The following is an 18,762-nucleotide window of genomic DNA, read 5'->3' on the forward strand; positions in this document are numbered from 1 at the left end:
AGACCAAACAAAACTCAGTGAAGTCTGAAACTAACTAATCGAAAACGATTAGCTCCTCTCAGCCTCTGAATTTACGCTTTTCTTGTAAAACCAAAGACCAGTCCTTATTTGGATGCTGGTCTTGTATATTTAATGAAGAGACAAGTGGGTGGCTGGAGTGGCGGGGATGGGTTCATATTTTTAAATGCTTAGTAGCAAATTAGAAAACATTTCAAAGGGCCATTTACATACCCCCCACCTGCTAGCCCTGGGCCTGTTCTTCTTTGGAGCTGTAGCTGACCCCTCAGTATCCAGCTTGTACTCGGGGTTAAAAGGACCCTTCATCCATGGGAGAATCTTGGGGTTTGCTCACGCTCACATCCAAAAGGCTATTATAGGGTACCTTGGGGTTTTAGAGAAAGAAGAATATTCTTAGCTGCCACTCTTCATCTTCCAGCAGCATCAAAAGAGATGCCATTGGCAATTGGTTATCTAGAGTGAAGGCCTGGGGGACAGTGATGGAGACAGAGTCCTCTGTCGAGAGTGAGTGCAGGAAAAAGAATGAGCTTTCTCAATATTGAGGAAGTATAGACACATTTTGCAACACATTCATCTATTCATTTATTTCATAATACATACTGGGCAGCGTCCCAATACCAGGAGCTGGGCTAGTCTCTTGCTGTGGTTACTTGTAGTTCAATGGGTGATATAAAGAAGCCGATGAGCTGATTGCTGAATGATAGTACTGTCATATGGTTAAGCACAAAGAATGCATAGAAGGGGCTTCTCAGCCAGTTTTAAGGTTTGGAGCAGGTTTCTGAAGGTTGGTGAGGGCTAAGCTCCAAGTTAGTTGATGGTGTGAGAGAGACTGTGGATGGAGGATGACAGCTAGGGGGGCTAGTGGTGGGAGATGGTGTTCTAGAGAAGTAACTGCATGAGCAAAGACATGATAATAACATCGTCATCATAACATAACAATAACACTGGTAGAAAGAGCAGTAATGGCACGACTACTATAAACATCTGGCATAGTATAGAGCATTTTGTATGGATTATGACATCTAATCTTAACAACAAATCTAAATTCTCCCCATTTTACACAATATGTCACTACATCACACCCAGATGAAGGAATTTTCCGAAGGTCACAGGTGAAGAAGTTGGAATGGAAACTTAGGCAGAGAATTGAAATGCGCAGCCTGTGGGCTCTCGGGGCAGCCAATGCAAGGCGGTTACTCTTGATCCTGTTGGCAATTAGACACTGAGTGGTCTTAAGCAGGGAAGGGCCATAGTCAGATTTGCGTTTGAAAGGCCGGTCCGGAAGCCCAGTGGAAAGGGATTTGAGGGTGGAACGCTGGAGGTAAGGTGGCTAAGTAGGAGGGTCGCAAGTCCCAGGGGAGAGAACATGAGTGAGTGCCACCACTGGGGGCTGAGGATGAGAAGGAAGGGTCAAATGTGAGAAATGTTTGAGATAAAAACTTGAACAGGATGAGTGACTAGAAGTGAAGCGTGCATGAAAAGGAGTCTAGGATTTCCAAGTTATGACCAGACTGGGTGCAAGCGCCAAGAACCATCTAGAAAACACTGGAGGCAGGGTGGGCTTGGAGGTCAGAAGGGGAAGGGAGGTGTGGAGAGAAAGAGGTGCTCCCTGAAGTTTACACTTGCTGACCTTGGCCTGCCGCCAGAATGGGCTTGAGCAGAAGTTATCTGGATGGATGAACCAGAAGCTGAGCTAAGAGTTTAGAGAGGAAGGGACCATCCACATCATGGTGGTAATTAAAACCATGGAGGGGATGAGATTACCCTGGGAGGGCAGCCTGTGTGGGAAGAGAAAGAAGCCTGGAGAGCACCTGTGTTGAAAGGGCAGATGGAAAGAGAAGCCAGAAAGTTGTCCGTGAAACAATATCTAAAAGGTAGAAGGAGGATCCAGAAAAAAAATGAAATCATAAAAGAAGGGAACAGAGTTTCGAGAGAGAGAGAGAGAGAGAGAGAGAGAGTGGTGATTACATCCAACGATGCAAAGGAGTCCAGAAAAAGGACTGACAAATGTCCCCCGGCTTAATCGTCTGTTGTCCCTCCGTGAGCTCTGACACACAGTTTGGTGAGGTCGTGGAATAGGGGAAGGGAGGAAAGTGAATGCATGCAGGGAATGGGAGGTACGAAAGCAGGGGGATTAATCTTCCAAGCAACTTGTCCAGGTAGGAAATGAGCAATCCAAAGACCCAGGATCAAGATCAAGGAGAGCTGTTGAGGATGTGAGAAATCTGAACCTCTTTGAAGGATGAACAAGTAGGAACAAGTAGAAAGAACAATGGGACAATAGAGCAGAGAGAGAGAACAAGGGAGTGAGGTCCCAGCTTGGCGGGAGTGGATGTGATCAGGGCAACAGTGGGGAGTGGGCCGTGAATTGGAAGAAGGACCCTCCCTTCGATAGTGGGACCTGGACTGGAGAAGATGCATAAATCCAAATGCTGGGGACATCTGCGAGACGACGCTCTAACACTTCAACTTTCTACTTTTTCGGAGGAAGTGATANGGAGTGGGCCGTGAATTGGAAGAAGGACCCTCCCTTCGATAGTGGGACCTGGACTGGAGAAGATGCATAAATCCAAATGCTGGGGACATCTGCGAGACGACGCTCTAATACATCAACTTTCTACTTTTTCAGAGGAAGTAGTGGATGNATTTCTCTCATCTATGGAACATAAGAACTAGGATGATCGGTAGGGGAAGAAAGGGATAAAGAAAAGGGGGGTAATCAGAAGGGGGAATGAAACATGAGAGACTATGGACTATGAGAAACAAACTGAAGACTTCAGAGGGGAGGGGGTGGGGGAATGGGATAGACTGGTGATGGGTAGTAAGGAGGGCACGTATTGCATGGTGCACTGGGTGTTATACGCAACTAATGAAGCATCAAACTTTACATCGGAATCTGGGGATGTACTGTATGGTGATTAACATAATATAATAAAATTTAAAAAAAAAAGGGTGAGAGCTTCCAACGACAAAGTACTCGGCCAATGTTGCCACAGAGCTCAGGCTGACGCTAGGTTATGGGATTGCCCCTTGGAATTCCCAACAAATCAGGCATAGGGGCAAAGGCAGCAGCGGCATCGTGGGAATCTGCCAGCCGAGTAGAGTATACGATAGGGTCCAGCAGACACACCAACCCCAAAGTCACTGGTGACAGTCATGGCTGAATCTGTTGGGTGCATGAAAGAAGCCAGGGCATGAAGGCACCCACACAGTGCCTGGCACATAGCCCCCAGTGAATGCTGGCTATTCGTAGCAATCAGCTGGTGATCTCCAAGGTCATTCCCTATCTTAAATTATAAAATCTAATATTCTTCTATCCTACAAAAGAAATAAAATGGAAGCATACGCTTTTAACAGAAGAGCTTAAGATTAAACCCAATGGGATTCCCAAGAGGAGGGGCTATAAAATGCCCACAAAGGCTGTTAAAGAAGATGATAGAATCCTGGATAACATGAGGATCGGAATGGGGGCCGCCTGGGTGGCTCAGTCAGTTAAGCAACTGTCTTCGGCTCAGGTCATAATCTCAGGGTCCTGGGGTTGAGCCCCGCCTTGGGCTCCCTGCTCAGCGGTAAGTCTGCTTCTCCCCCTTCCCCCGCCCACTCATGCTCTCTCTCTTTCTCTCTCTCTTAAATAAATAAAATCTTTTTTTTAAAAAAAAAATGAGGCTCAGGACGGACTCCTAGGTGACCAGGGACAAGTCTGAGGTCTGTGCTGGGAGAAAGCGATGTCCCCTAGCACTGCATGCAAACCGCTAGTCCGGGCTCCCCCGGCGGGGTCCGGAGAAGGGCTCGAGGACAGGAGAGCAAGAGTCACGCCTGCCGCATGCTCTGCAGGGCAGGTGGCATGTTTGCTGTCCCTGCTGTAGCCCGAACCCTTCCTCTGCCAGATGACAAAACTGAGGTCTGGACAAAGCTAATGCCCTGGCTCACTTTTGAGTGGCAATCTGGACGACCCGCCAGGCTTTCGGACGGACGGCGCAGAGTTCTGTCCCGCACCCCCGTCGCCGCTTCCCCGCCACAGATAGCACCAACATCACAGCAATGGTCACCGAGGGCCTGAAAACGGCAGCAAAGAGCACGGAGCAACAGATTTATGAATCGAGGCCCTGTTTCCACAGCCAGGCACGGGGGAATCATCATTTCACATAAATAAGCCACAACATAACCTAGAGTAATCCTCGGCAAAAACAAAGTGCTGAGGGGGCCTGGGTTCCTGCTGGGAGATACTAAGTGTGCAGTTTAAGCTTATTTGAAGCATGTCAAAGCCTTAGGGCCTACGCATGGGCCCTGATAGCTTTAAGGAGAGCCCGTTTCAGCGGCAACAGCGCTGTCTGGCACCTATGCTTATCGAGCAGCCCGGGTGGGAGGCCCTGTTATAGCGTCCACATTGCTCAGATGGGCTCGGCCAAACAGAAAGTAGCTACTCTGTAACGGGGCTAGGCATCCGAAGTGGAGCAGGGAGGGAGAGGCCTCTAACTGATCTCATTTTTTTTTCTTTTTTTGCCCAGCAGCATGGTGCCAGTCTCAGAATCTACCAGACAGATGGAAGGAAGGTAGGAGTAGAGAAGGGATCGGAAAATCACTTCACTTCATCAAAGATTCCCTCCCACCCTTGTATCCTCTCTCTCTCTCTCTTTTCCCCCCTCCCTCCGTCTCCCTCTCTCTGGGCTCTGTTTGTTCCACCTATGACTGTTTCAAGTGTTCCTACCTCCTCCCCACAGCCCAGTCCACAAGGAGGGCCAGCTGGCTGAACTAAACAGAGCGTCCGAGTCACAGAGACCTAAGCTTGAATCATTCCTCCACTAGCGTAAGCTATGTGATCTTGGACAATCTAGTTCACTTCTCTGAGTCTCCCTTTGCTCACTTGAAAATAGGAGCGAGCCCTCAATCCTTCCCTTTCAGTGAGGTGCTGAAAACTCAGCGAGGTGACAAGTGTTAGTCTCTAGCATACTGCGTCTCGTCCAGAAGATGCATCACCTCTGATGTCTGCTGGCTTGCCCTAAGATTCCCGTGAAATCAGCCTGGACCCCAACCCACGTGTGGGAGAAAACCTAGTCTTTCCAATGGCTCTCAGAGGGGTTATTTAATGCTTCTCTTGGTTCCTGGGAATCAGCTCCAGCTGAAGACTCATTTGATTATCTAAAGATAAGTATCCCCTTTTCACTCCACATACACTGAGGTCGGACCCCACCCTGCCTCCTTCATTCCCTCCGAATACTCCTGCCCTGAGACTGGGGCTTGTACGGAAATGTGAGGAAAGAGAGTTTGTCTTGTGGTACAGCAAACACCCTAATGGGTGAGGACATCACTGATTTTTGCATGTCCTTCACCCTTCCCCACCCCAGGATCCCCTCACTGGCAGCTCTCACTGCACACCCTCTGAGCCCCTCCCTCTTCTCCTTGTTCATTATCCTTCTCTGTTCTCCTTCTGCTCACCCCCAAGGCCAAATTCTTGTCCGTCTTTACAACAGGCAGTTTGGTCATTTCCTTCTGTGGCCTGTCTTCCTGTCTCATGCTCGGAGTCCCATTTTTCACATCCAGAACACCCTGTCCACGTATTTTTCTAAACAAAGGCGATCCTCTCCCTAGGAGAAAGTCTGGTGCCAACTGTTAAAGCAACAATTATGTTCTCCCTACTATGCACATCCTCAATCGATAAATGTTAGTGGCCTCTTCTCTCCTTCAACTGAAAAATACCTTTTCTCAGACCACCTTCTCCTGAAATGACCTTCCCCATGTCTTGGGAGCCTCCCGAGAGCGTCAGCCCTCCTGACCCTGTCCAGCCGGTCATTCACTTCTCCGCGGTTGCTCCCACCCCCCTCCTCTGAGACCGCGCTCCGAAAAGTCAGCTTCAATTTGCCAAACCCGATGACCTATTCCCATTCTCCGTGGCGACTGACACTTGTCGACTCTGAACTCTTCCCAACCCTCAGCCTCTTCCGTATCATCATCCCTCACCCTCCACCCCCTCTGCCCCCACCCCTTCCCAGGGGTCCCTTCCCCCAACCCCACCTCGGATGTGTGGACGCTGCTTCCGTTAGTAACTCTCGTCTCTCCTCCGTCTCCACAGGTTTCCCACCTGTCTCATCCATTCCAACAGTTCGGTGTTCCAGGAGGCTGGCGGGGCCATGAGCTGCCATGCCTGCGAAGCTCACGCGCACACATTTGAGAGCACCTCCTAGAAATCTCTAACTGCATGAGAGCAGGCATCTCGCACTCACGGATCCGAACCGTGCTCGCCATCCCCCCATCCCCACTGCCAAGCCCACAGCTCCTCCCGCACCCCATGTTCAGCTGGGGAATCCTCAGCCTCCAGCCCTCTCCAGGCACCGCTGATTCACTCCGTAAACATTTACGGGGCCTTTCTCCCCAGGTAATCTCGTTCATTCCCATGGCTTTAAATAACATCTATATGCTGACAAATCCAAAATTTATATCTCAGCTCCAAGCTCCGCTCTCAGCTCCAGTCTCGTATATCCTACTGCCTACCCAGCATCCCCTCCTGCGCACCTCAAACCAAGTCTAGCCAATTCTCACCTCCTCCCTGCCTGGGACTGCTCCTCTTCCACTCAAATTCATATTAGTAAACAGCACCTCCAACTATGCATTTCCTTAACACAAAAACATGGACGTCACTTTGATTCCTCCCCCCCCACTCCCCCATATACTCCAGCCTGCCAGCAACTCTCAGCCTTTCTTGTTCTGGAATGTATCCCAAATCTATCCTTTTCTCCCCACGTTCATGGCCACCCCCATGATCTAGGCTGTAATCACCTCTTCCATGGACGATTCCAAGAGCCTCCTTGGGGTCTTGCCCTCCCTTCTTGCTTCCCACAACGTCACCATATCCTGAACAAGAAAGCTCTTCAAAAAACATCAATGGCATCATGCCATTCTCCTACTTAAAACTCAGCAGTGGCTTTGGAATAAACTCCAAATTCTTTATCATGTCCTATAAGCACTTGTTGTCTCTCCAAAATCCCTTCATCCTACTTCCAGGAATGCATCTGTGATCACTTGACATCTTCCACATTCCTCAAATAGAGAACAAGCCAAGCCCTTTCCAGCCCTTTTCCTTCTGGTGTGATACTTTTCCTTCTTGAACTTCAGGACTCAGCATAATTTTACCTCCTCATAGAAGCCTTCCACACTCTCCAAGCTAGGTTCATAACTGATAGCCCACGCTTTTCTTTTATTACTCCATCTTGTTCCTTCCTAGCACTTAGCCACTTTCTGGGGTTTTTTTTGGTGGTGGTGGTGGTTGCTTTTGCTTGTTCATTGCCAGTCTCTTCCATAAGGGCCTGGACCACATCTGTTTTGTTAACCACTGGATTCCCAGCACTGGAAACATTGTCTGGCACATAGTAAGTGCTCAATAAATTCTTGTTGAATGAATGGTTGGAAAAATGAATGAATCTTAAATATTCATGAGGTGTTGGATAAGACAGAGCCCTTGCTCTCAAGGAATGAGCCACCCAGTACACTATAAGGTCTGAATTATAATACTGAGTTATTATTTTGTGAGAGGCATGGTCAGCTGGTACAGAAATGCAGAGGTTAGCACAGCCAACCTTCCTGGGGTATTTGTGGAGGAATCCACAGAAAGTTCACAAATAGACGGGATAGGTATGGCATAAAATAGGGATTTGGTCAATTTTAGTTCTTTTGTGTTGTTGATTGAATTGAAATTAAAATTTATCCTTACACTTCCGCTTGACATCAACTCAGAAAATCACCTGATACCTGACGTAACAGCTGGAGATGTTGAGTCCAAGTGCAAAATATAGTCTTAGTCCTTGTAACAAAATAGGTCATCTATTGGTATGAAAAATACATCTCCCTCCCTCACCCTCCAAAAAGAGGGCCCCCAAATCCTATTGAGTCCAATGTGTCAATATTATGAACGTAAAGCCACAGACTACAGATTTGAATTAATTAATCAAATTAAGGACAGAATAAAGACCATGTCCTATGAATGACATTTTCTCCTTAGCGTATCTGGCACTCATTTTAGCTACATACGCCATGGTAGCAAATAATTCCCAAGTCTTAGTGACTTCGAAAACCAAAAGTTTATTTCCCCCTTATATTATGTGGGTATTGGGCTAATTTTTACTCCCTGACCCAGGCTGAGGCAGCAGCTTCTATCGGGCACATGCTGGTCTGGAGGCAGAGGGGAGAAAGTTACGGCAGAACCAAGTCATGGCTCTTAAAGCTTATGTTTGAAAGTAGCTAACATCACTAACACATTCACCGAGTGAGGACTAGCATCACTGAGTCAGGGATGTATACGCCTTGCAAATACTTGGTGATAAAAATACAATGTCCCATGACATATATAATTCAAGTTCATTGCTTACATTATTTCCATTACTGTAGGAAGGCTGGGAAATACATACATAAGCTCCAGACAGGAAACACAGACAAGATAATGGTTGACAGCAGTGATGGAATGAGACAGCAGAATATCTCAGCAAAGACCCAGCTTCCATTCCCAATGGGCAGACTAATCCTGCAGAGCTCGAGTTTACTATTTCCTACAAGAATTCCACCTAGAACATCTGTAGGAACAAAACAGTGGTGTCTTCTTCGAGACCAAATTTCAAGAAGTTTCAATCCATAAGCAAGTAATATTTACCTTTTTCTTCAACAGCCATAATTTTGGGTAAAATTGGAAGAATTTGATACTTCTACATGTTTGATAAACTGGAAAATACTGTATACAGAGCTTTTGGTTGACCCTGAGAATTCGGTGCCTTTCTTTGTACGTGATAAGCATACTTTAAAAAATAAATTTAGGGTCAGATTCAGCAGTTTCTCAATCATACCATGAAGTGCAAATTCAAACAGACATTTTTGGGGGGGGGTCAGGAGCCCACCATTTAATTCCAGCAAATATTCAACCATAAGCTCTTCGATCACAGAGAACGCATCTTATGTATTTTTGAACCTTCAGAAGCTAGCGTAATACCCTGTACCCAGGAGGTGCTCAATAAATGCTTTATGCTAACATTTTTCTGGAGGGCAGGTCATATCAGATTTCAAAATGCTCAGTCAACTTGACCCCAAAATTCCAAGTTTAGAAATGTATCCTAAGAAAATAATCAGAGATGTTCACAAAGCAAACAGTGGGAGAGACCTAGGATGCTTATCACAGTCCCATATACAATAGCGAAAATAATGAACCATGGGGTACCAGCCAAATACATTAGGGTATATCATATCATACAATGCTACACAACAATGCAAAACCATGTTTTCAAAGAACATTTCATTGTAAGAGAAAATAATATATACTATGGAGGAGAAGAAGTTCAAAAACTTGTAGGTCCACTAAAATACCATTTTAATAACGTGTACAGAAAATGTGGGCACATACATGCACACACATGCGTGCAGACACACACACACGTGTTTGAATGAGACAGAAAAAATGATCTGTTACAAAGAAAGAACATGCATTTCTTGCAAGTCCCTTTTGGCCGAGAAAGATGGGGGATCTTCCATGTACAGAGAAGTGGAACGTGTAAGGATGAGGAGACAGGAGAGACTGGAGCTGGGGACACGAAGGGCTAGGAGTTGAGGCTGTTGACATTGATGGGAACTGGGGGCATGGCAAAGAGCTCACGTGTCTGAAGGAGACTTTATTAAACCGTGCTGTGCAGTACCTGCTGTGTCCTTCTCCTTTGCCTCTGCCTGAAAATTCTGGCAAAATCTTCATTTTCCTTTTCCACTTCGTGGAGGCAGATTCACTCTGGGGGGAGGTGTCCAAGTGCCAACTCTTGCTTGGGGGAGCAAGAAGCAAGGGTGTCTGAGGGACCCTACTCCATGTGGGAGATCTTTAAGGAAGAAAATGCACCAAAATAGTAAACAGTCATTAGCTTGGGGTTGAGAGGGAAAAAAAAGGTGATTTTCATTTCCTCTTTGTACTTCCATGGATTTTCCAAATTTCTGCAATGAATATGCATTACTATTATAATCAGGAAAAAATGTTATTTTTTAAAAATAAATTGATGTCAAATGAATGAATAAGTTAATAAATCAAAGAATGAATGAATGAACTAATTAGTGAAATGATTGACCTGGGCAATCAAAGCTCAAACAGGATCCTTGTTGACAAATTTGCTTGCTTTTATTTCCTGCTGTGGACATTAGTCACCTCTATCTTTAGATGAGACATATTTAAAAAAAAAAAAGGAAAAGAAAAAAACAGAAAAGTACTCTTCAGATGGAAGCAATATTTTCATGCCCTCTACTCTCCGACATCTGCAAAATACCTCCATCTCCCCCAGCCTGGCTCATTCCTGACAAGCCTCTTATCTTTTCCCGCAGGGTCTGTGGCCAACACCCCCAGAATTCACTAGCACAGAATTCCATGAAAATCAAAGAAAGCGGGCAAGGAAGGAAGCGGCAGCATCGACAAGGAAGCCTGCTGCCGGCTTGCTCTGACGCGCTGCGGCTCTGTGTTTCGGGAGCCTTCTAATCCCAGCACGGCCGCGCGGATGTGTGCGTGAGGCAAGCCACGTGCCATCGCGCTTGCGGACCGAAAACACTTCGCACACACCTAAGCACACTCAACCTGGACCAGGGCCAAACCCCATGTGTTGAACATCTCAACAAACTGTCTGATTTGTTCCTGTCTCCCACGCAGACACCGTCAGGCAGGGCTGGGAAGCGGGCACGCTGTGCTGGACCGAACCTACAAGGGCTTCTAGAGAAAGCATATCGTTCGCGCAGATGGGCTGGGGGAGATGGCAGCTGGGCGAGGATCTTGCCGCCTGCCAGGCTGAGAGACAAGCAACGCGCTCCCGAGTCCTGGAATCCAGGCTGAGGACAACCCAAGGGCACAGGGAGCTTTTCTGGACTATTGTGGGAGGACAGCTCCTGAGTGGACCCTTGGAGAGGAGGGGAGAGGGAATGAGAAGCCTGCTTGACAAAGCTGATTTTTTGTACAGATGCTGCTGGCGGAAGAACAGAGTGCGGGCGGTGTGTTCAGCTACATTAGTCAGGGATAGAGTTTTAATAGGCTGCAGAAGGAACTGATGACAGCAAAGTTGGGAGCAGTGAGTAACTCAATTTGAGAGAACCGAACTCCCCGGGAGGTGATAGCCGACGTGCCATTTCCCTGTTTGGCCCTGTGGGGGTGGGGCTGGGGTTGGGGTCACGGCAGACACTGGCATCGGAGCCTGGGCCTCTGGGAAGGGACCCGGCATCTCCTGGCGTGGTCCTGAGACATCTGGGGATCATCGGCAATGACAACCAGTAGGGAAATGATCCCGAGCAGCTGGGGACAGAGCTGCCATTTACGGTCACAGGATGGAGGGAGAACCCTGTTCCCGCGGAGGCTCTCTGCATGGATGGGGCAGGAGAGAAGCCTTTTAATGGCTGCAGAAGCTAAGGATGGAGAAGGTGCCAATGGTCAGCAAGTCTGGTAAAGGAGCAAACTGGAGACAAAGCTCACCGGGCTCAGGCGCCTTTGTATAAATTAGAGAAAGGCATCTTCCCACCAGTGAAGGATGTATAGCTCGCTGGAGAGGAGGGAGGCGTGGATGCAGCCTCCACTTGTCCCCCTGGCTGGGCACCCTTATTCAGGATACCATCTGCCCAGCCATATGTAGCAGGCAGGAAAACTAGCCTTTGATGAACAAACTCCTTAGCCTGGCATTCCCGGCCCTCAAGCAGCCAGCGCCACTCTGATTGTCCAACCCAGTCTCTCGTATCACTTGGCACAAACCCACGCTTCAGGCCAGGGCAATTCCTACCCATTCTCCAAGGCTGCCTTTGCTTCCTCACACTTATACTTTTGCTTCTACTGTTTCTTTTAGTGGTAATGCTTTCACCCGCATTTTTGCTTAACATTACGGCATGCATTTTTAAGATCCTGCTCAAATACCACCTCTTCCAGGAAGTCCCCTCTGGTTGCCTCCAACTCAAAGGGATCTTGTCCTAATTTGAACTCCTGCAACACTTTATCTCTATGTCCTTGCGGCATCATTTTTTTGGAGGGGAGTCACCACTTACCTTTTTCTATCCCTTTTTTGGATTTGTTCCTTATCTTCTCTACTAGACTGTGAGCCCCCTGAGGGCATGACTGTTCCTTATTATTATTGCATGTCCCACAGCATCGAAGGGGTCTACCTGGCACATGAAAAATGTCCTGCAGGCCGTATCATGGAAAGAGTGCTGAGCAAAGAGGATTTAGATCCCACTCATGTCACTTAAAGACAATAAGAGCCAATCACCATTTATTTTTATATGTATCAGGTACAGTTGAAAGTGCTTAACATGTAGGAAGTTACTGTATTCCGCTTACTAGTCTAGGTGAACTTCGCTTTTATCTCCACATGTGAAACAGGAAACTGAGACAAAACGAAGTCAAATGCTTTGCTCAGGGTCACCAACTAGCAAGTGGCAGAAGTGACATTGGCATCCACCTCTGACCATGCGCTGGGCTGTCCATTACTCACAGATCGCCCTTGGGCTTAACAATCTGATTCTCCCTCCTTCATCTTAAAAATGGGGCTCATACTACTCATATAAGTCAATTATACATTAACTATGTAGATTCCCGGAACATAATAAATCTCCAATAAAGAGAGTCACCATTAATATGTTTTGAATGAAGGAAATAAAGAATATAGCAATACAGATAGGATTGTAATATGTCCAATGGAAATATAATGCAAACCACTATGTGATTTAAATTGTTCTTGTAGTCACAGAAATAAAGATGAAACCAAGCAGATAACATTAATTTTAATAAGATATGTTATTCAACCCACTATATCCAAGATTTTATCATTTCAACATGTAATCGATATTAAAAAATACGAATGAGATATCTGACATGATTTCCTTACAGTAACTCTCCAGACTCGGGCTTGTGTCTTGCACTTAGCACGCATGTCAATCCAGACTGACCACGTTTCAATTATTCAAGAACCACATGTGCCTAGTAGCTACCATATTGGACGGCACAGATTTAATACAACTGAGAGAAAAAAACCCTCTCCAAAAATCCTATTAGGAAGTCAAACTTCTGCTATTTGAGTTATGATGGATTTTCTCTTTTCAAGAGCTCATCATTAAAATGCAAATACCCCTGGGAAATACCCTTGGGAAATGCTGAAGCCAGGGCCAATGTTGCAACTCAGACTTGCTGAGACACTCAGAAGCCACATTCAGGGGTTTAAAGTGTGCCTGTCAGTGTCAGACAGACCCCTGTTCAGTCACGAGCCTGCCTCTTACAGCTGCCGTGATGGCAGCCGCGGCCGTGAACGCTGCTGAGCCCAGTTTGCTCACCGAGGAGATGGGGGCGGACGTAGGGCTGAGCTGGCAGGACTGAAGGGGCCCAATGCTCTGTAAGCCTCAGCTCACTCCCTTTGCCCCCAGACCTCTGTGTCACCCTAGCTGTCCCTCTCCCTGTCCCTTTTCTATCACCAGGACACACCCTTGGGCTTTTTACCCAGTGGAGTCACCATTATTGGGCCCTGCTTGTTTACCTCCCACAAGGATTTGCTGGGTGTCTACATTTCTAGAACATCAAGGCACTGGGGATCCCCAGAAAGTGCATCCTGCAGACAGTGGTTGTTTCAGTGCCAGTTCTGACCCAAGGATTTTCAAGTCCATTCTGACTCAGACTTTCCCATAGGGTCTGGGTCCAGCCTCTACTTGCAGCCCTGTCCCTAGGCAGCGGGATAGAGCATGCTGGTCCCACAGGGTGCTCACCCCCCTGCACCCAGATGTGGGGCCCCGGTCTGAGGAGGGGGCTCTACCTCTGACCCCGTCCACAAATGCCTCTTCTGATGCTGTGTCTCTGACCGCCTTCCTCTCCCAGGTCCCAGTTCCACTGCCACAGCCTGTCACTTAACTTTGTCTTGTTCCATCTATAAGGCAAAGGCGAGTGTGTGAGAGGTGGCTCATGGGGTGCCCACAGGTGGGATCAAGGTACACAGGTCAGGGCGCTGTCCAAGGGCCACAGGCGGATATCTGGGACAGAGGCGGAAAGCCACAGCCAAAAGGAAAGGCGCAGAAAAAAGGGCAGACCACTTTGAGCCAAGAACATTCAAAGACCTAACAGAGCAAGAACCAGCGTGAGAAGTCTGGGTTATCACATGAAGAAAGGGAAGGATGTGAGCAGGTCAGGTGGCCCAGGACCCTGAGCACGCAGGTGAGGTGTGTGCTTTCCAAACAATCCCCGCACTGGAGGCCCGTGGAGAATCTAGGCGTGGGAGCGCCGAAAGCCCCCTTGCTTGTTTGCAGGGCTTTCAAACACCCCTGTCCATGGGCCGAACACCTGTGCCACTTCAACTTGAACGTGTCCCTGCCGCTACCAACTCCCCGAGCCGGGGCCCGCCAGGGCCCGCCCAATCCGCGAGCACAGCCTGCCATCGTGAAGCCAGGGCCTGGTCCATCCCGGTCCTCCCAGGTCATGATCTCGCCAGCGTCGCTGTACCTCCCAGGCCGTACCCGTGGAATTCCGAGGTATGACATGAGGCTGCTTACTGTCTGGACGGGGAGGACTGAGAGAGCGAGGAGGGCTTGTGTCAGAAAGAACCAAATGGAAATCCCAGCTCTGCCACCTGTTGGACACCCTTAATCAAGTGGTTTATCTCCATTTTCTCCTCCGTAAAATGGATGTGATGAGACCTATCTTACAGAGTTGCTATGAGATACACACGAGAAATAATATATATAAAGTCCATGTTAATACCCAGCACATAGGAAGCACTCAATCAGTGGTAGCTCGATTTACATAAATAAACGCACACCCCTAGAGGCTCGCCGTGGATGGAGGGCAACACCCTTAGCACGCCACCAACCCGCGGTGCAAGCCGACTTTTCCATCTCTTTCTGCACACCTGCCATAGGTTCGCTCCACTCAGGCCACGCTCGACCGTATGTCGTTCTGGAACCAGCCACGTACTCTGCTGCTTCCGCGACGTGGCACGAGCTGTTCAGGATGGCCTCTCCCACCTCGTGCCCTGCCTGGCTCCTACTCCCACCAGTCCGACCAGGCACGCCCTCCAAAGCCTCCCTCCACCTGAAATGTGGGGCTCCCCTTCTGCAGAGCGGGAGGCACCTCACAGACCCTCGGCTGGATCTCTAGTCTTTGTGCTGTAACACAAATGAGGGATATGATGAAACTCCAAGAGGCAGAGAATAGTGGAGGAGAGACACACACTCTTTAAACAATCATCGGTGGCCTTTCTAATGCACATTTATAATTGGTGATACATATCCACTCTAGGGGGTGAAATATGTTCCCTAACAAAGACTCAAAAGGAAATAGAACCAGGGACAATGGCTTTCACTATCACGCAGCCTACAGAGCAACTGCCCAACACCTCAGTTTTCGGCCAACGACCCTTGGAGGACACAGCATGGTGATCGGCCACCTCCTGCCTTTCTTCCTCCTCCTCCTCCCTGCGGAGAGACGCTCTCGACTGCGGCACTGCAGAAGCTAGTAAGGAACTGAGCGCTCCTGAGGTCCAGGCGCAAGTGGTGGGGCTGCTGGCTGGCCATCCCACCTCCTGAGGAAGGGACGGGAGGAAAGAAGGAAACATCTGGAAGGAGCGGCATTTCGTTCTGGACCTTGCGCACATGAATGATGCACTAAGACAATTCTCTGCCTTATCATAAATTCTGCAAACTCATGAACTTTGCAATCTCTGATGCTCAGCGCTGTATGGGAGCCACTTATCTTGTGCTGAAAGCAATATAAAAACAGATGGCAAAGAGAGCATCGGGAGATAAATCAGCGGCCTGGCTGCCAGGAGTGTGCGGACAAACCCAACATGGCCAGACTCTTGACTCTCAGACACGGATGGGACCTGCTTTGTGGGGACACCGCTGGGGTGCAGTGGGCAGGCTGGCAGAGAAAGTGACTGGGAGGGGGGCAGGACAGAGTCCCGTGGGGAGGGTAAGGGAGGAAAGGCACCTTCACAGGCGGCTTTGGGAAAGCGGCCTGCCCTTTCCCCAGGGACGAAGCTGCAACAGAGGACAGCTTGGGGCACTGTCCACAGAGCAGCAGCCAAGACCAGAGCTTGAGTGTTTATAAGCACTTTTGCACAGTGGCCACACCGAATCCTCACTGGCACTCTGTAAGAGATTTACTTTTGCAGATATGGAAACTGAGGCTCGGGGTCTGCGTGCTGGCCAAAGTTACACGGCAGAGCCGGATCGTGAACCAAGGTGTGATGACTCCAGGGCTCGGTCTCGCACGATCTGGCTTGGCCTTCTCTGATGCTCACCGTAGTTCAGTGAAAAGGCAGAGTGAGAATAAAAGTAAGGTTCTGAGTCTAAGTGCCTCACCCGAGATCGTACAGCCAGTGTGCAGCTGGGCTGAGGGACACCCCACCTGGTACTTGTTCTAGCTGCCTGGGCCACAGGCCAGCCTGACCTGCCACCCACAGCCCAATGTACAGTCTGCTTCCGCCCTGAAGCACGTGAGTGCCCTCAAGCTCTGGGCCATGCCCTTGACCACAGGGGACAAGCCCAAAGCAGAGACGTAGGAAGGGAAAGGAAATGAGAGTCCACGAAATGCTAAGAATCTCGAGAAGAGAAAAGGGATATCAAGGGGCAGGAGGCAGTGCACGAGAGAAGGAGGGATGCAGAGATGAGAGGAAGAGCGTGCTGCAAGCCTGAGCACTGATGCCGGCTCTGGGTCAAGGTCGGCCCCTCCTTGGAACATGAGTCATGGAGCCGCAGCTCAGGGACCCCACCTCTCTGTGCTCTCAAAAATGCTGCAAATGCCTCTTTCCAGAGGGGCCGGCAGAGAGCAAATGATGTTTGTTTGGGTTCTATTGCCTGCGTGCCACAAAGACGTATTTAGTGAGCCAGACCCACCAGCCCCAAGGCTTAAAAGAAAGGAGGCCAATTAGGACTGCAATCTAAATGGGAAAGTGCAGCCCAGAGCAGTGGCCAGAACCCAGGTGCGGACGCAGACCAGATCCCAGCCCCATGCCCACTGACCGAACTCCAGCCGTTCTGGAACCTCTCTGGGTTCCTCAACCACCATGCTGGGCTAGGGCTGCCCCTCGGAAGACTTGTCGAGGTGGGGGAATGAGGTGAGGGCTGAGTTGCCCCTGGCCACACCTTAGTCCAGGCACTCAGTACTATGTTCCCTCCCGCCTCCGCATCTACTTGAGGACTGCCCTCCTCCAGTGTGTTTTGATCCTGCCTCAAAGCCCCTGGTCAGCCTTGTCCACACTGCTCACACCTTCCCCCTGCTCCCTTCAGCTCATAAGCAGCAGGCTTGGCCTTGCCCACTGGCAGGAGTGTAGAGATCCTCAAGTCTTGAGGTCTTATAGTTCTGTCCCTTTGGTTGAACTTCCCAGACTAGAGACCATACGTCCCATCACCCTAAAACCCCCGCAGTAGACACACTCCAGGACCCTGGCCCCGGGGGCCTCTGGCCTGAGTTTAGGCTGGGTGAGTGTCAGTACGAGTCAACACCTATCCATCTATGGTGGATTCTGCAACCTGCCTGTGGAGGACGAGTCACACTCACTGCCTGGTTTGATCTTTCCATAAGCCCCGTGAGGTGAGTATAGTAGCTGTCCCACCAGCAAGTGAATACCTCTCTGAAGCCCGGAGATGCGCAGAGCCTGCCCCAGGCCACACAGGTTCTAAGACGCCAAGCTGGGGTTTCTGTATTTAAGGCCACAACAATCAAAACCTACAGCACTACTGACTTGATCTCAAGTGGGTCCCTCAAGAGCGTTATGATGAGGAAGTCAAGGCACAGAGGTCAGGCAACTTTCCCAAAGAGCCAGGGGTGGTGACAGGTGGGACCCAGGCTGGTCTTTGACTACAGCCCGAGCAGATATCCGAGGCCCAGAGCTCGGTGCAGGTGAAGTGCCTGCTTCTGTGACCGGACTCAGTGGACAGGCCCAGGGCATGTTTGCCTGCGTTCCAGATGCTGGTGCTCTCGGAGCCTCTCTGCACAGAGGGGTGGTTCAGGGAAGGACTCGGCTCTGCCCTGCCCTCCCACCCCTCACCCGGGAACAGACACTAGTTTAGAAGCAAAGCGGAGAAGGGCCAGATGTGGGGAGGGGCCGAGATGAGCCTGCATTTCACTCAGGCAATGAGATGCCTGCTAGTGTGTTTTCAAATCATCCCTCCCCTCCCCAAAATGAGCAGGCTCAGAGCCACGGCTGCACGGAGACAATAATCACTAATCAAGTCGAAGTTTCCTTCTAATCAGTTCAGTTGTTAGAGGAAGCAGTGCAGCCGGGCCTGCGCCGGGAGGATGACGGCTCATCGCCACCACGGGCCAGCGGGTCTGCTGGGGTGACGCCCCAGGCCTGCCCAGCATCCCGAGCCAGCAGCCCCTCGCCGCTCCGCTGGGCGTGCGGCACCGCAGCTGCTCTGGCGAAGCCTTCTCTGGGGGCCTTTGGCTCCAGCTTCCCCACACCCGCAGCTTCAAGGCGCTGGAAATGGGAACTCTGACATCACAGAACGAGTGTTGCCTCTGGGATCACACAGGTGGGGTTTGAGCGTGGTTCTGCCCCTGACAACCTGGATCCTTGGAAACATTCCTCGTTGACCGACATTGCTGGCCCTCCGTTGTTAAAGGGAGAATAAAAACAAGTTGTATCTTCTGGAACATTCTACTCATCCTCAAAACATGGCTCCGATATCACTTCTTCTGTGACTCCTTTCCCAACCAGCACCTCGTCCCCCTGCCTGAATTAACTGTCCCTCTTCTGTGTTTCCCAAAACACATTACTCCCATACCCA

The sequence above is a fragment of the Ailuropoda melanoleuca genome, chromosome 8 (assembly GCF_002007445.2).
Source record: "Ailuropoda melanoleuca isolate Jingjing chromosome 8, ASM200744v2, whole genome shotgun sequence".
In the NCBI taxonomy this organism is placed as follows: domain Eukaryota; kingdom Metazoa; phylum Chordata; class Mammalia; order Carnivora; family Ursidae; genus Ailuropoda; species Ailuropoda melanoleuca.